The following is a 15,090-nucleotide window of genomic DNA, read 5'->3' on the forward strand; positions in this document are numbered from 1 at the left end:
CAGCTGAACAGAAAAAGTCCGGGCTAGTTGGGATGATCAAACTGAGAAGACGCTATCCAAGAAATAAGGCCCTTAAGACATGGATTTAAAGGGGATGATATTAGACACCAGGAGCTGAGCATCATCCAACATGGAGGACCATCGGTGGAGACAAGTTAACGGGTGTTTTGGATGTCCTGCGTCATCTCTAGGGTATCTTCTTAGTCTGATATTCCATGTTTCTATGATATAAAACTTGGAGCACAGAATGTCAGACCTAGAAGCTGCCTTGAACTGATCTACACCTCCAAAAAAACTGACAAGAAAGCTGGAAGATCCCATGAAGGCGGACTCTGAAGCCTAGGAATGGCCTTACAACACAGCATGTAGAGCGACTTCACTGGAAGTCTTTGCAACATCAAACAGCAAGCCTGAAGGAAGGGGGTCTTTACAAGGGAAACAGAGAATGTGATATAGCTGGAAGTTCTCTGTAGAACAGAGAGGAAAGCGCCATAGAAAGCAGAAGCCAGAGTGGCCTGGAAACACTGGAGGTGAAAGCCATATGTTTAGGAGTCTTGAGAACATTGATGATTTAGGAAGGGAAGGCCTTGCCTTTTAAAAAGACAATTGATGGGGTATTTTGCTGTGACCCCTTTTCTTTCCCCAAGTTCCGTGCCCACTCTTCATGGGGATGGCCCTATGACTCTGCATAGCATGCTCCAGGTTCCCCGAGTATCTCCTTCAGCTGGAACCGTCCTGGGTCCGTAGCACCTTTGGAGAGGGCCCACAAACCCGGCTCTGAACCTGGTACAATTAACTCGATTCCGGGGCCCGCTGCACTTAGTCAGAGAGAGTAGTGGCTCAGGCTGGTGAGTGCAGACCTGGCCTTAAACTGTGCCCTTGCCGCTGAAGCGGTGGGCAGTTCCCCAGGCTTCCTTATTTGTCCCAATTTCTTCCTGATTTCCCACCCAGGCCAGCTCCTCAGCCTGCACCCCCACTGCCTGACCAAGTGCGAAGGGGAAACGGAATCATCGTAGTGTGAATTCCTCTGGAGGAGTAGCAGCAGCACATTCCCCTCAGCTATCAGACCATGAGGGTTTTCTGGGAGGAGGAGGGCTTGGGTGGCTGGGCACAATCCATTGCTCTGCAGCAATAGGGAACCGTCGGGCTGGACGGTCATCCTACATAACATGGTGAGGCACTCTTTGCCCAGTGGAGACACCACAGTGCTGGGCAGCGGGAAACCCAAGCTACACTCATGTCTTGTGTCCATGCTTGTATTTCCAGCCTTATAAAGTAGGTGACTGAGATCCTGTGAAAAATTATTAGGAGACCAAAGGTCATTAGGGTCAGCCTAGTGAGTGCTTCTACAGTGGCATTGCTGTGCAGAGATGCTCAAGGAAAAGTCCAGTGTAGGTGACCACTATGACAAGGGCACATCTGGTAGCTCTTGCGGTCCAGGGCAAGGAGCCAATGAAATCAACCTTCCAGGGTGTGAACAGCCGACCTCCCCTGACAATGGAGCCTCTGAGCAACAAGTGTCTTCTGTGGTGAGCCTGAAAGCAGTCAAGAAAATCTCTGATTGCTGAGTGGCCAATGCCAAGGGGGAAAAGCCTGATGGGTGACCCCTGACCACAGTTCCACTGCCCCAAAGGGCTTACTTCAGCGATGGATTCATCTGGCAAAGAACAGGCCAGGCCTTGGTTTAGCCATATCAGTTGCCACCACTGAGGTTTGAGGTAGGAGGGTCTTCTAGGGGCAAGACTGCACCTATCTGCTAAACATAGTGCCCTCAGATGTGGGACTGGGTAGGTACACCTTTTTTCATAGATCCTAGGAGTTAACCTGGATATTGGATGGTCTCCATAGGGGGTGTGCAGGAGGAAGGGTTGGGCTCAGTTGCATAAGTATGGGACCTTCACAGGTAGAAGTTGGTAGGCCAGTTCTTGCCCTGGGTCATAGAGTAGTCAAATCAACTCACCCAGGTAGTGGAACAGGTTAGGGCAGCCATTTAGAGATACAGTGCTAGGCCCCACCCCCTAGACCCAGCGCTGTGCCTGCCCCCACACTCAAGAGATTGAGCGCCATGCCCCACCCCTACCCTCCCACCTCATGCCCCTCTTCCCTCCCCTTACCCCAGACAGGGGAGGGAGGAAGCACTCCCATTGGCTGCTGGGTAGAGGGATGGGAGAAGTGAGGAATGTCCTCAAGCATATGGAGAGGGGGAGGGGAGCAGCTCTATCCCAAGTCCCTCTGACTTTCTAATAAAGAACTCTGGCAGCAGACTACAGGCAGACAGGGCTCTGCATTCCTTTTTTGGCACCTGTACCATAAGTTTACCATCACTGGGTTAAGACATTAGGAGTGGTATTATACCTCACCTCATAGTGGTCTTGTCCAATGATGGTGGACATATAACAAACTCACAGTATTTTGGAAATACTCTCCAGCAATATTCAGCCAGAGCTCCCTTCCCTGTATCCCATGAGTCAATGAGTCAGTGTGTATGCTCGTATACATTCAACCTGGTTTATGTGTCACAAGTCAGATGGGCCCTGAATGATATAATGAAATTGGAGAAACATCAAAGGATCACACAGCAAAACATTTCCAATATGGATACAGAGGGTCAAAACTGGAAGGGAAAGAGGTGATGAAAAGAGGTGGTAATGCTGGTGTTAGAAATGTCCAGAATGTCAGGTCAAGAAGGAGCTTAAAACTTATAACACAAGGCTTAAGGTCTGGTAGGGCCTTAGAACTGAAGAGGTTCATTGGGATAGGTTTGGTCTTTCTGGTACCAGGGCATCATTTTCGTCTTTTCTCAGTTTTCTCAAAGCTCTTCTGAACATCTCCATTTCACTGATCACATTCTGCCTTGTTAGTTATAGGTATTGATGTATATGTCTTCTCGTCAGATTGTTAGTTCTTTGAGGTCAGATATTGTGCCTTGGTTCATCCCCCCCATCTCTTTCTGTCTCTCTTTCTGTCTGTCTGTCTGTCTGTCTGTCTCTCTCTCTTAACAGCTTTGAACACAGCAGGTGTCTAATAAATAATAAATATCCATTTCATAGAATGAAATGTCTCCAAGAGTTTCTATGAAGTTCCTGATTGTAGGCCAAGTCCTTGTCCCTGGACCTGAGGATACAGGGTCCCCAGAAGATGAAGTTCCCATTGACCAGTTTTGCAGACCCCCTGACATCACAGACGTCCTGGAGGAGGTCTAACCCAGCCCCAGAAGATGCGGTCCCTGCAACTGATGAAGACATCATGATAGCTAACAGGAAGCACTCAGGATGGGCGAATTCTTTCTGGGCTCCTTCTCCAGATCTCCTTTACTGTATCATCGCTCATGTCATGTTCCCCAGTGATAAGTATCTCACAGGATTCTGTCTTCTCTTCTCTCTCTCTCTATTGTCTCACTTGGTGGTCTCTATGTAAATGGTATTTCCTGAGCTTTAGTCCCTCATCACCAGCTGCCTGCTGGCCCTCTCCACATAGATGCTCACATTGACAGCTCAAATTCAACATATCCAAAATGGAACGCACTATTCTCTCCCCTTTAACACATCTATTCTCCAGACTTCACATTTACAACAGCACCATTCTTCTAGTCAACCATATCTTTCTCGATTTGTCCCAGGCCTTCAGCCTACTGATCAGTTGCCAAGTCATGCCAATTATATCTGTAGAACATTTCTTGAATCTGTCCCCTTCTCTCCTCTCACAAGATCACACCTAGACGGAGGCCCTTCTCATATTTTGCCTTAGGAATCAGGTTCCCCTAAAATTCCAGCGTCCTCTATCTCATCAAGTGTCGCATTGTTTTCTTCCATTTTGCAGTACTTATTCACGAATGCTTGAACTTGTTTACCAGATCTGGAGGCCATTATTTCCTTCTGTTGTTTCTGTTGGTTTATCTGATTATGTTCAAGACCTTTGAGTTTTCTTCTTCCTGAAATCATTGGTAATTCTCCCCCTCCCCATGACCCAGTGCCATTCCAGTTCCTAAAGCTCATTGGCAGGAGACTCTCCTTATTTGTTGAGATCGATGTCCCATACCTGTGTGAAGGATCAGAGTGGGAGCAATGAGAGTTCTCTTGTCTTCTTGAGTTTTCTTTCAGTTGCTGAATCTCTTCAGACTTTGGGCACTTCTGGCTTCCAGCTGCAAGAGGAAAACTGGATGAGGCCAACTCTGCTTCAAGTTGCTGAAGCCTCTGGGAAGAGACGAGAGGAGCTGCCTTTTCCCATCAGATCCCTATTCCCAGCTAGCTAAGGCAGCAACTTCAGAGAACTTCCTCTTGAGTGAAATCTGGTGGTTGGTCTGTTACCTCACTCCAATGGAAGAGTTTCTTCGCTCTGTATTGTTTGGCATAGATCCTCCTCTGTATACTTCTCTGCTTTCTGGTTGGCTTCCACTTTGGATAAATGAGTTTTCTTGGCTAAGTGCTATGTCTGGTTTTGGTGAAACTGTTTTTTGGAGAGAAGGGGGTCCAGGCACAAATTGAGACACCTTGGTATCGAAGGGATTCACAAAAGCAAACTCACACGGAGTGAACGAGTAAACGAGCAACCACAACCACTTATGAAAGCGAGTTGGATTGTTTAATGAGCAGAGAGCGAGAACTGATGGATACTCCTCTAGGAAAAGGCTGAGGAAAAAGAGACTGTCCACCAGCTACACAAAGACTTTCTGAGCCCCATATGGGCACTGGGAGTGCTGCATCGAACGCAGAAAATTGGATCTCTTCTTAGATCCAATTAGGATCTTAGGCAGGAGAACTGATCCAGAGGCAGCTGCTTTCCTGCCCCAAACTGGGAAAGAGACTCCCAGGGTAGGTTCAACCACCAGAGCTCCAACATACTGACATACAAATAGACTGACATAGTTGCCAGCTGCAGTGTAGACACACAAGTCTTTAATGACCCCGATGGTTCCACATCAAATCATAGCTCTAGTATGGGAGCAGAGCAAACAGTTGGTGATGGGAGAAGTAGACTTACGAGACCGCTCACTAGGCGAAGTCATGACGTTCCAGGGAAACCCCAAGACATAGTTCCTGGAGTTCCTTGGTGATGTTCCTGTGCCTTCTGTGGAATTGCTGTCCAAGGGAGTGACTGGCTTGGAATGTGCTTGTTTCTTTGGATCTGGCTATTCTGTTCAGTGGCCTCCTTGATGTTTTATGTATATGCTGCTGCTTATAGTTCAATTTGCCTCTAGATCTAGGCTTATTGCTAGCGTTGCTGTTGCAGCTAGTTAATTTTGCTTTGTTGAACAGCCTTGCTTATTGAGTTGGCTGGGTCGCTGTGTCCTGCGGATGTGCGCGTAGTTCACGAAATGTGCGTTCGTTGTGTGTCCTGTGTGTAGTTGGACTTGCTGTCGCTGAGGTTTGCTCCCAGGGAATGCTTTGTACACAGTGCTATGTCTACTGCATATACTGTCCACATGCCTTTGCTTTAGCTCCCTTTTGACGATAGCTACACTGGGCTTCCGGGGATGCCAGGAGCACCATCTTTGCTGTTTCAAAATGGATGCTTTTGTTTGGATTGTAGAGTTACAGGTTTTTTACTACGGGCTCAGCTGATCTTTGTATCCCACTAGTATGGGACTCTCTCCTTATTGGTGGCGATTAATGTCCTGTACCTATGTGAAGGGTGGAGTAGAATCACCAAGAGCAGGAGAGGGGACAGCTCTTCAGTCTTCTTTCAGCCTTCTTTGAGTTATCTGCCAGTCACCAAATCACTTTGGACATTGAGAACTTTCTGGTTTCTCATTTTGATAGGGAACATGGAAGGAGTCAACTCCACTTGAAGTGGCTGAAGGAAAAGATTCTGGGAAATCTGGTCTCAGACACTTCCCAGCTGGGTGACCCTGGGCAAGTCACTTGACCCCCATTGCCTAGGCCTTACCACTCTTCTGTGTTGGAGCCAATATCCAGTATTGGGGTGAGAAGTGCTAGAAATGTCTATTCTGCATCCCTTTGAGCCACACAAAGACATGCCCATGCTACATATGGTGGACAATCCTTGCAACATATGGGTCTCCACTATATTTTAATTATAGATTAATACTGTTGATAATATTCCTCCTTTTTCTTTACTTTTTTTCCTTTGTAAAGAGGTGTGTGGGCAGCAAATAAAGGAACAACTAAAACAGCATGTGATAACAAGGAAATACATAATTAACAATCATATCTGTGAATGAAAATGGGATAAACTTACCCATAAAATGTGGAAGGGTAGCACAATGGATTAGAAAACAGAAAGCAATAAAATGTTATATTCAAGAAATGTACTTGAAACATCAAGATTCACATAGACTTAAAATGAGGGATTGAAGCAGAAGTCTCAGTCTTCCTTAAAAAGCAGAGGTAATAATCTCCAAGAAGGCATAATTAAAAAAGGATAATAAGCAGAAAAACCATATTATCAGATTAAAAGGAGAATTGGACAGTTAAACTATTTTGGTTGGGTACCTCAATGTACCCCTTTCATACATAGACAAATCTAAAAAAGATTAGCAAAAAAGACTTTAAGAAGTGGAATGACATACCCATTGAACTACCAAAATACTTCTTCACTGATTTAGAAAAAACCATAACAAAGTTCATTTGGAAGAACAAAAGATCAAGGATATCCAGGGAAATAATGAAAAAAAACACATATGATGGGGGCCTTGCAGTCCCAGACCTCAAACTATATTACAAAGCAGCAGTCATCAAAACAATTTGGTACTGGCTAAGAAACAGAAAGGAAGATCAGTGGAATAGACTGGGGGAAAACGACCTCAGCAAGACAGTATACGATAAACCCAAAGATCCCAGCTTTTGGGACAAAAATCCACTATTCGATAAAAACTGCTGGGAAAATTGGAAGACAGTGTGGGAGAGACTAGGAATAGATCAACACCTCACACCCTACACCAAGATAAATTCAAAATGGGTGAGTGACTTAAACATAAAGAAGGAAACCATAAGTAAATTGGGTAAACACAGAATAGTATACATGTCAGCCCTTTGGGAGGGGAAAGGCTTTAAAACCAAGCAAGATATAGAAAGAATCACAAAATGTAAAATAAATAATTTTGACTACATCAAACTAAAAAGCTTTTGTACAAACAAAACCAATATAACTAAAATCAGAAGGGAAACAACAAATTGGGAAAAAATCTTCATAGAAACCTCTGACAAAGGTTTAATTACTCATATTTATAATGAGCTAAATCAATTGTACAAAAAATCAAGCCATTCTCCAATTGATAAATGGGCAAGGGAAATGGATAGGCAGTTCTCAGATAAAGAAATCAAAACTATTAACAAGCACATGAAGAAGTGTTCTACATCTCTTATAATCAGAGAGATGCAAATCAAAACAACTCTGAGGTATCACCTCACACCTAGCAGATTGGCTAACATGACAGCTATGGAAAGTAATGAATGCTGGAGGGGATGTGGCAAAGTAGGGACATTAATTCATTGCTGGTGGAGTTGTGAACTGATCCAACCATTCTGGAGGGCAATTTGGAACTATGCCCAAAGGGCGACAAAAGAATATCTACCCTTTGACCCAGCCATAGCACTGCTGGGTCTGTACCCCAAAGAGATAATGGACACAAAGACTTGTACAAAAATATTCATAGCTGCGCTCTTTGTGGTGGCCCAAAACTGGAAAACGAGGGGATGCCCATCAATTGGGGAATGGCTGAACAAACTGTGGTATATGTTGGTGATGGAATACTATTGTGCTCAAAGGAATAATAAAGTGGAGAAGTTCCATGGAGACTGGAACAACCTCCAGGAAGTGATGCAGAGCGAGAGGAGCAGAACCAGGAGAACATTGTACACAGAGACTAATACACTGTGGTATCATCGAACGTAATGGACTTCTCCATTAGTGGTGGTGTAATGTCCCTGGACAACTTGCAGGGACCCAGGAGAAAAAAACACCATTCATAAGCAAAGGATAAACTATGGGAGTGGAAACACCGAGAAAAAGCAACTGCCTGAATACAGAGGTTGAGGGGACATGACAGAGGATAGACCTTAAATGAACACTCTAATGCAAATACTATAAACAAAGCAATGGGTTCAAATCAAGAAAACATCTAATGCCCAGTGGACTTACGCGTCGGCTATGGGGGGTGGGGGGAGGAAAAGAAAATGATCTATGTCTTTAACGAATAATGCTTGGAAATGATCAAATAAAATATATTTTAAAAAAAAGTGGAATGACATTTTAGAAAAGTTTAATATGGTAGCTGTGTGGCAATTACTGAATGGTAATAGAAAGAAATATAGGTATTTTGTAGCTATATATGATAATTTTATGAAAATCGACTATGGTCCTCTGGATCATGTGACCCACAAGATGGAGAACTGGACATATCCTCTCCTCCTCAGGACCTTTCAAACCTCTCCAAAGCAGGAACTATATACAAGATATAAAGCAATTCAGCAATCTCCCCAGACTAGGACATCAAGAACCCTAGTGAGGTAACATGAACTTTTGCCAGAAAAGTCTAAATTCGGAACCCCTAGCTTCCTCACTCAGCACCCCCACCCCCACTCCTCATGACAGGATTAGGGCTTCATAAGTCCACTCTTTGGCTAGAAAGAGGAGAACACGATTGTAGCACTCCTTCCTCCTAGTGCCAGAGAAAGAAAAGGCAGACACTTGCTCTGGCTGGGACAACATTGTGGTAGTGCTCTATGCTACCAGAGAGCCCAATCAGGGAACTGCGAATGGAGCGAGCTGGGACAGGGTATGTCTGTGTGCTGTGTGACTCTCCACCAAGCCTGATGGAAAGAGTACAGCATCCAGCTGGGGCCGGTGTATTAGCCCAGAAGTCTCCTGAGGTAGAGACTAAGGCTTGTGAAATATCCCCAGATGTGGCTTTGAGGTCCGGCACCAGGGAGACCACAATCAAAGCGAACGAACTCAGAAGCAATAGGGGGAAAGAATGGAAATGCCCAAAGAGCTCAGAAAGAAGAACATTCGTTCAGTGAGCCTAAGAAGGGACTGTGCTTAGGCGTGTAAAACTTCATAAACAAATGGAGGAAACCAGAAAGAGCCAACACATTCTTGCTGGCCACGATAGACTGCTATTACATAGAATCAATCATATTGGAAAAGAGAATTGGAGCATGAATGGAGACTCAAGCAAGAGTTTATGCCTAAAGAATTCATGAGTCAAAGACTAAAGAAATCAAAGACGCGATAGATAATTGCAGCAAAGAAAATGACAACCATGAGACAACATGCCAACATTGGGGGCCTGCAACCAAAGCAGTCTTTAGGGGGAAATTTATCAGCAAGTGTTAGAAAGAATAGATCGATGAAAGAGGCAGGAAACGGCAAGAAACCCCAAACAACGAAGATCCCCAACTAGCCATAAAAAGAGACCTTCTGAACATTGAACAAAAGAGGCCATCTGATTTTGTAAGAGGAGACAAGAAATCGGAAGTGCTAAATGTAAAAAAATGAAAAAGGAGAATTCAGAAAAATGGAGAATGACTGGGTTCTAGTCTGTTCATTAATATGCCAACGAAATGGATGACAAGTGAAATGGATGAGTATTTGTAAAAGGGTAGCATATCTCGATTTGAAAACAACAACAGCAGCAGCAACTAGAAATTGTCAAGAGCATAAATCAGCTCTCATGGAGGGGGAAGGAGCAGGTGGATGACCGCAAACATTCAAAGAAGAATGAACGAGAATATTACATACAGTGTTTGCAAACATAGGAGTATCAAAGGGAAAAAGAAAGCTCCAGACCAACATCTCGAATGAATGTCTCTATCCATCTCTCCTCATCAGTATACTGAAAACGTTACACACTATTGTACCACATCCATGTTGGATCCGAAGCAGGAAAGCAGGATTGATTCAACAGCAGGAAAACACTCACTACCCCGCTGACTCATTTCCACAGGACTTTCTTTACCATTGCATAGAAACTATTTCACTCTGGCAGCTCCCTCCACCCTTGGGCTATTTCTCACATTGAAAGTTGTCTCTGGCCCTATGGCCTCTCCCTCTGCTTGATTGGGTTTTTCTGGAACCCCCATTTTAAGGAGGCGAATAATAAGAATAGCTATAATAGCTAACATTTTTCTGGTGCTTAGTATGTGTTGTGCACTGTACTAAGTGCTTTATAATTTTTATCTGATTTGATTCTCACAACAACCCCAGGAGGTGGGTACTATTATTATCCCCATTTTACAGTTGAGGAAACTGAGGCTAAGAGAGTTTAAATGACTTGTCTGGGGACCCACAAGCTGGTCAGTGTCTGAGGCTGGGATTTGAACCCAGGACTTCCTGACTCCAGCCCTGGCATTCTACCCATTGTGCCACTAAGCTGCTGATAAAGAAATCGCACAATTGTATCAATAGAGGGGAGCGGGGAACTCTGGACAAAATACAATATGCATTTCTGTTGAAAATCCCTCCGAAGCCCAGAAATAACGGACTTTTCCTTAGGATGGAGCGGAGAATTAGTCTAAGATCTGCCATGAGCAGGTCAATTTGTGATGGACAAATGTTATGGTGGCCCTTTTTGATCTGGTCAGGAAATCCCGCTCTCACCACTGTTGTTGCCTGACTCTGTCCTCGAAATAGCGATACGATAACAAGAATTCGAGGGAACAAATATATGGTGGCAACATAGTGAAGCCTTTTTAGTTCCACTGAGAATAACAAAACAAGGACTCTCCCTGGAAAAAGGCCTTTCCAGATTTAGGAAATTTCTCAAGAAAGAATGGCCTTCACTAAAGCCTTCTCTAAAGCCTCTTTTCTTAGGCCTAACCCTTTCTTTCAGGAAAGTTGGATACAAGGTTGATGGCAGTAAACAACATCCAAGCAAAAAGCCTTCGTGTCTAGTTGAGCTTATTTGCTTTCCTGCACTCTTCCTTCCCCACCCCATCTTCTGAAAGGACTAGGGTAAGGACCTCCATTGAGGGCAGCTAGGTAGTCCAGTGGTTAGAGCACCAGATCTGAAGTCAGGAAGACTCCTGTTCATAGCCTCAGATACTTACTAGGTAGGTGTGTGACCCTAGGCAAGTCACTTAACCCTGTTTGCCTCAGTTTCCTCGCCTATAAAATTAGCCCAAGATAGCAATGGCAAAGCACTCCAGTATCTTTACCAAGAAAGCCACAAACAGGACTGAATTGCAACAGCAAAAGCAGTAGCCTCTTTCCTCATTTCCTGAAGTGATTCAGGTCTCCTGTAACCAGCGGGGAGGAAGGGAAGAACCCCTGGGGAGACTGGTCCAAAAAAGGATTGAGTAGTTTCAGGAGACTCACCCCTGGGGGGTTTCCCCACATTACTGGACTTTGAAATGAAGGAGAACACTAATTCTGAATTAGGCTGAGAATTTTCGCCTTGTTCCACCACCCTCCTATAAACGTGACTTCGGAATGTCTTGTGCTAAAGAGACGCCCAAACAAAGGGGCAGGAGGGAACTCTGTCCCTGGGCACATTTCTCTCTTCAAGCAGGATAGTGTGCGGATTAGAATAATGCTAAGCGAATCCTGAAATTGGTCTGGCAGACATGCCTGGAACCTCTGGTTTTCTTATTCTTTTTGACACCAATTCCCTGCTTTGTACAGACTGCGGCGTGATGATTTTCTAGTCAGACCCTTGGGCTTCTGCTAAACAATTCATTGAAAGAGTGAATAAGTGCCACAAAGCAGCAGAGAGAGAATAAATCCACACAAAGGATCAACCAGCAAAAGCCGACAGGAAGGGGTAGAAAGATGTAAGCAGCTTCTGAATGTATGAAAGATCTAGAAGTTCTCACCTAGACGGTTCGGGGAATTAGCTGGTACAGATAAACACACAAAACAGAAACCGTAGGCGAGTATTTATAGTAATATCACTTGCTCTTGGTCGGGTTGTGCCAATAAAATAGAATAAAAATGATGACATTACCTAAATAAATGAATATAATTGACGTCATAGGACCACATAACCAAAGAGGGATGTTCAGGAAAGCAAAGTGCCTTTGCTATGAGGCCTTGAGGAGCTCTTCTGAGGACTGCTTTCTTCCTTTGATAGCCACCTGCCACGCAGCTCTTACCTGTGGCTCCAAGAAGTTGTGGCATGCCCAGTAGCCACACCTTGGTAAACCATCTTAGCAGTTGGGCTAAGCCGGGTTGAAGGTAACTAACAGGCTTCAAATCCATTGGTGAGTTAGGGAGACATCTACCCCAGGCAGGTGAGGACCTCCCCTGGAATAATGGGCAGATGAGAAGAGTTTGTTCCAGCGATCAATAAGATGGCAGAAGCAGACACTCCGACATGCTTAGGAGCTCGCTTAGACACTGAAGAAACCAAGGTCATCCGCTGCATCCTGAGCAATTGCCAGTTGCCTTGATTTTTGTCTTGCCATTGGACTTTGACGACCGGAAGAGAGAGTGAGGCTGTTGACTTTGTGCAACGCCACCTCACTTAAATCCAATTTCTGCTCAAGTCAAAAGATATCACCTAGTGATATCACTTTAGTCTTCTTCAAACAAGACAACAGGCAAGCAACCCACCGGCTATGTGGAACTGGAAAAAAGAGCAACAAAATCCACCTGGCATAGCCACAGGCCTAGAGCCCTCAAAGGAAATACTGGAAAATGTGGTAAAGAAAAGGGATTAGAAGTACCTGAGTTTCTACTATGCTGTGAAGCAGTAATCGTGAAAACTCCCTGGTTCCGCTTCAGAAAAAGAAAACCTGATAATGGAATTGATGACACATAAGTTCCAGGACCAAATAACTGTGTAGACCTCTGTGCTGTATATAGTCGGGAATTCCTTCCCAGAGTTTCTTGAGAAATTTGTCTTTCTGAATCCCAAATCCCAAGAAAAAGTATTCAAGAAATTGGGGAAAAATACAATTCTCCTCTGAGAATCAGAGGTTAGCAATCAACACTGAGATGTTACTGGTTATAAAGAATCTGCAAATACCAAGTGGGAAGCAAGAGAAGAAAACAGCTGAAGATCAGGCCAACATTTCTGGGAACCCGAACAAGAGCAGGTAAGAGAGAGATAGTCATGATCTAGTCAGCCAGTCTTTCTTGTAACTAACTGTTGCCATGCTATAATTGTGCATAGCCATGTCTGCTGCTCATAGTGAGTCATTCTTTTTTCTTTAAACCCTCACCTTCCGTCTTAGAGTCAATACTGTGTATTGGCTCCAAGGCAGAAGATCAGTAAGAGGATAGGCGGTGGGGGGTCAAGTGACTTGCCCAGGGTCACACAGCTGGGAAGTGTCTGAGGCCAGATTTGAACCTAGGACCTCCCATCTCTAGGCCTGACTCTCCATCCACTGAGCCACCCAGCTGCCCCCAACAGTGAGTCATTCTTGCAAAGAAAAGAAATACTACTAATTTTATACATATAGTATACTTTATGCAAATCATATAAGTGGTATTCCAAGAATTAATAACTTTTAGAAGCAAAATAGGTCCTTAAATTGGCAATTTGGACACATGATTCTGTGTAGGGTCGTTAACTTTGCTAGGAGATCTAAATATTATATTGTTTGAATCCTACCCAATAACATTCTCTGGCTTTTTCCATTGCTTGACTTTTCACAATAGACTACAATTGCATGTAGCTACTACCTACCACAGATCAGAAAATCATTAAACCATGTATTTATTATTGTATACTTTTTTTAACCTCCAAAACGTTTAGTGTAACTGTCACTGAAAAGCAATTCACTGTTGCTTATTTTGGTCACTAGTTAGTATGTAAAAACATGGAAGTATAATTATCTAAAATATAATAACTTGTGATTTTTAGAATTCAGATAGCTTCTTCTTGAGTGCCAAAGATCACTACCCATCAGGAATTGGGAAATACTATGTAGGACCGTATTGCCCCCAAACCTAAACCCAAACCCAAACCTCTAAGAATCCAACTACTGAGGTAAGGATTCAGTATTTAATAAAACAGCTGTGAAAACTGGAAATGAGTCTGGAAGAAATTAGGTTTAGACCAGTAGTTCCCAACATATACCCGTAATAAGCTTCAAATAGATATGTAACATAGTTGTAAGAAGTAAACAAATTAAAAGAGCAAGGAAAGACATACCTTTGGAAACTCTGGATAAGGGAAGAGTTCTTAACTAAACAAGGGATAGAAAGAATCACAGAGATAAAATGGACAACTTTGATTATATAAGTTTGAAATGTTCCTGTGTAAATTGAAGTGAATTCTACTAAAGATAAAATAAACTTGCAATAGCCGTTCATGATTGGTACCTCCACTTCTCTCAATATCTTCTAAAATGATTTCAAATTGGGTTCCAATTTCATGATTCAACTAAAATTACCCTCTCAACAATCATTCACTACAATCATTTCTTCCAATCAAATCAAGTGACTTTTTCTCAAATAGCAACTTTCTTTTTTATTTTAAATTCAATGTTATTATTTTGTGAAGCAAAAATCTTCCCCGTTTCCCTCCCACCCTCTCCCCAATTGCGAATAAAAGAAAAAATAAAACACTGTTACAAATATATATAGTTGAGCACAACAAACTTTCCCATTGTCCATATCAATATCTATCTATCTATATGTATGTATGTATGTATTATGTATATTTGCATGTATGTGTGTGATTGAATGTTCAAATTAGCTTTGGTACACTGAGAGTCTAGACATTGCATAACATGGGATGAGGGCTTGGAATGCCCTCCCTTCTCACCTCTGCCTCCTCCAATTGTTCCATGCTCTGAACCAGAATCTCTGCTATGATTCAGAAACATCATTTTTCATCAGGACAAGCTGAGACACAGAGGCTTCCAGCCATTGTGCCCCAGGTAGAAAGGATTCCACCTACACCAGTCTTGGGAGCCCAGGTGGATGAAGCTGAATCATTGTGCCGCTCTGTTAGTACAGTAGGGAAGGCGGTGCAGTGAGGCTGAGTAGGGAAGAGGCAAGCAGCTGTGGCAGCATGCCAGGGAATCGCTGCCCTGTATTGCATTAGCATTAGCCAGGGTACTTAAGGGAAAGAGACAAGGCTAAGATTGTTAGAGTGTTTTGGTAAACTAGCTGATGAAATTCTGCAGTGACAGAGAGATTTCTGGAAAGGGTGGAAGAGAAAGGTCAGGGTCGGGGCTC

The 15,090-nt window shown here is 43.6% G+C and overlaps 1 non-coding gene across 1 annotated transcript; it reads left to right on the forward strand.

The window, feature by feature from the left end:
• Positions 1-201: 201 nt before the first annotated feature.
• MIR7385G-3 (microRNA mir-7385g-3) lies at positions 202-261 on the forward strand. Its single transcript, NR_162981.1, has one exon. It is a non-coding gene; the product is annotated as a microRNA mir-7385g-3 (primary transcript).
• The last annotated feature ends 14,829 nt before the right edge of the window (positions 262-15,090 follow it).

The sequence above is a fragment of the Monodelphis domestica genome, chromosome X, assembly GCF_027887165.1.
Source record: "Monodelphis domestica isolate mMonDom1 chromosome X, mMonDom1.pri, whole genome shotgun sequence".
Lineage (NCBI taxonomy): Eukaryota > Metazoa > Chordata > Mammalia > Didelphimorphia > Didelphidae > Monodelphis > Monodelphis domestica.